General features: G+C 42.1%; 1 protein-coding gene across 5 annotated transcripts in view; it reads right to left on the bottom strand.

The window, feature by feature from the left end:
- exoc6b (exocyst complex component 6B) overlaps positions 1 to 3,789 on the bottom strand; it is a 66,397-nt gene that overhangs the window by 56,746 nt on the left and 5,862 nt on the right. The gene's annotated exons all lie outside the window — the stretch shown is intronic.

Here is a 3,789-nt window from a genome sequence, read left to right as displayed (position 1 = left end):
CACACACACACACACACACACACACACACACACACACACACACACACCTGTGTATGTCTCGAACCCCCCACCCTTCCTCCTGCTGACCAGGAAATGCCCGACTTGTACAATAGAGAGCAGGTCTGACGCCACCGAGTGCTTTCTTTAGACACACAGTGTGAGAGTGTGTGTGTGTGTGTGTGTGTTGACATCAAACAAAGACATTCATAGTATTGAGGAAAGAGGCTGCCATAAATCTGAAATGAACACAATGAGCTGAGATAGTGTGTGTGTTTGTACGCATGTTCACTAAAGGTCCATAGTCTGTGCAGCCACGGCCCTCGACAAACATGAAGACACCGTCACATTCATCCTCATCCGTTCACTTTAAACTCGATGAATGAATGAATGAAAGACAAGAGAGAGCAAGTATAGTCTCCTCAATGTTGGGATGATGTTTTGCTTTTGGACTTCTCTCTCCCGTGAAGTCTCCAAACAATAGCTGGTTTCCTGACAGTGTGGACCGGTGTGTGTGTGAGTGAGCTTGTGTGTTAGCGGTGACTGGTTCTGTCTGCCTCCCAGACAAGAGGAGCACGCTTTGTACATGTTTACTGCTTTCCAACCACAGAATGCGACAAGTTAGATGTTTCAATTAAATGGGATGGGAGTAAATAGATAACGACCACCTAAAGACGAGTTATGTAGAAGTTCAACACTTGTTGTCCACTACAAAAACCTTTAAGTGTAAAATATTTATATATTATATATTTTTTAGAGGAAGAGGAGGTTAAGACAGATTTGGGAAGTTTGACACGAAAAAGTTCAAGAAAGCTGCTCTCTTTTATGACATCACTGTACACAGATATGTGTGTGTGTGTGTGTGTGTGTGTGTGTGTGTGTGTGTGTGTGTGTGCGCTCGACAGCTGGCTAAATAGGATCTTAACCCACTTAAGAGTGTGCATGCATGAGTGTGTGTGTGTGTGTGTGTGTGTCTTCCCCCGAGTATAGACTGATGACTCAGCAGGGTGTGTGTGTGGGCTGTAACAAGCTTGTGGCAGGTCACTCCCTTCACAACGACTCAGAACAAACTGAATGTCTGAGATGTGAGAATATTTTCCCCCCAGAGCTGAAATTAAAAATCATAATGCTTTTAAATACAACATATAAGGCAATGGCCTTAAAATCAAAAGCAGTCAGCGCTAACCACAAACTCTCCATCTACACCGTCATATCTCTGCTGCTGTACCCTAAAGACAGGAAGTCAGAAAAGTGACGCCGATGCTGAAGTGCAACAATTCTTCTCTCTGATGGCCAGCAGGGGGCGACTGCTCTGGTGGCAAAAGGAAGTCAGATCGTATAGAAGTCTATGGGGAAACATGATGCGACTGTTTAGTAAAAATGAGCATCGGGCCAAGGTAAATTATAACAGAATGTGTTTAAATGTAATAAATTGTAAAATGTAGTTTTTGGTGAGAGACTTCCATAAATGAGAAGCTGCCAACCAATCAGAAACTAGCATTTCCCACGACTATCGAGTAGAAAACCACACACATAAAGGCCCCCTGTCATTAATGGCGAAATGTGAAGAAACTAACCAGCACACAGGGTGGAGCGCGCGCTCTCACTCACACACACACACACACACACCAACAGGCGTTCTCCTTTCTGACTACAGTTGACCGATTAGATTAGCCGACGTGACAAAAAGCACACCCGACACAGATAAGGCGGTGACACATTCGGCTATTTGTGAAGCAGCGACGGGCAGAAAACTACTCACACAGTTCAAATTCACGACAACATCTCATTAAAATAAATAAAAGCTTCTGACAGTATTTGGATGAAGCGACAACAGTCCAAAACCACAATTGAAATAGTGACGGTGGAACAAATCACGATTCATACGTCTCTCTACACCAATCCTGTATTGTGGTTTTAAATAGACGCCTGTAAATAAATGCTGATAACCCAGAGCAGCCATTTATGTTTTGGGTGACTGCTCTTGTGATGATGTAACTTATATTTGATACCGATATGACCTGGCAGAGATGCAGAAGAATCAGGCATGCGCACACAGTGACAGAGAGATGTGTGTGACTATGTATAGTTTATAATAAGTACAGTAAGAGTGAGTGATTACTGAGCTACGTCTATCTGAACCTATTGATTATTAATTGAATTTAGAGGATCACGTCATAGACGGACTGGGGCGTTTCCCGTCTTTTTAGGTGAATCTCTGTAACCTGAGGGAGTTGGCTGACTCCTGGAGGAATGCTGCAGCCGGCCTCGACCTGCACACTGCAGGAGAACACACACACTAAAACACACACACCTGCAACTCTCACTGCCAACCTGTTTATCCGTTTGAAGAGTCTTGATCTTGGGAAAGTTACTACTGAGTAACGTAATAGATAAAGGCTCCTCCCCTTCTGGTGGGACCTTATTTCAGGAGACAAATTACTTTTTGATCCCCTTAGAATTGTGCCATGAGTTACACACGTTTGTCAATTTAAAATATAATTTAGCACGGAAAGAAAATTGCAGTTTGTCGAAGGTCTGTCGTAGTAACATGTAGTTTTGTGTAAAAACGTTTTTTATCAGCTGGGAAGCAAAAGAAGACAACGAAGGATAAATGAACACACGTATATACCGGCGGGTCCGTCCTCTCTCTCCATAGGTGCTTCAGCCTTCCCTTCATCCAGAGCCATTCCTCCACCTTGAGCAGACATGTTTACTCGTGCTGATATTCTGTATTAAAGCAACCAGACGCAACCAAAGATAAAGGAGCCAGCTGCCTTTTCATAGTTCAAAGCTACTATTTAAGTCAAGAAAAGATATTTATTGTTTCCTATCAATCTGACAAACAAAAGGAAAAGGCAGAGCGATTATTAGTCTTTATCTCTGTAGAACATTTGCTTAACATAACAGGAATTACAGAAGTCTTTTGGGATAAGAGAATAAAAACAGCACCAGAGAGGAAACAGTTGCATCCTTCATCACCCGATATATTTTCGTATCAAAATAATCTCTTTTAAACTTCACCCTGGGACAAATATAGCCAACGGTGAAGCTGACAGCTCCAAACATAGACGGTGGTATTATTTTAAGTGTGTGACTGAGCACTGGAAATACTGAGGCCGAGTCTGACAGAAACAGGAAGCTGGAGGAGATGAAACGTAACACGGCGTCACGGTGCGTGTCGGCACAGAAAATAATATCCTCGCCGAACGGACACACTCGAGAGGAGAATGTGGCAGCTAGAGGTGTCACACAAAGGTGTCAAGTGGAATGACAGACGGATCTTAAAAAAACAACACTTCTCTGGGCTCGCTCTCTGGGATCTATGTCTTTCCGTCTTATCTTACAGTAATAGCTCAGTTCCTCTGGTGCATTTCCCTGTTCATTCACTACCTATTTCCACTTCAGACAATCGGTTCAGAGACAGCTGGTTTACTCTGAGACGTCACGAAAAAGATGCCGAAACGAATCTCTTTTTATTTAAAGTGACATTTTTAAATGACACGCAGTATACAAAGCCAGACTGCCTCCTCTCTGTATATATGGAACAACAAGTCGTCCGCTCTCCTGTTCCTGGCTGCAGCTCTTGTCTAGTTGTCGTCATCATTTTTATTATCATAATGAACATGTATTTTTCCATCACACATTCAAATACTTTGGAATTTACCAGCCATGTAGGAGAGTTTTTTTGTGTGTTAAACTTACTTTGTTATATAGAAATATAGATATATAGATATATATAGAAATAGATAGAAATATATATATATAGATATATAGAAATATAGATAGAAA

Source organism: Anarrhichthys ocellatus, unplaced genomic scaffold (assembly GCF_004355925.1).
Source record: "Anarrhichthys ocellatus isolate YVR2014 unplaced genomic scaffold, GSC_Weel_1.0 scaffold11, whole genome shotgun sequence".
Classification (NCBI taxonomy): Eukaryota; Metazoa; Chordata; class Actinopteri; order Perciformes; family Anarhichadidae; genus Anarrhichthys; species Anarrhichthys ocellatus.
The sequence above is the reverse complement of the archived record's forward strand: the minus strand, read 5'-3'. Positions and strand labels throughout refer to the sequence as shown.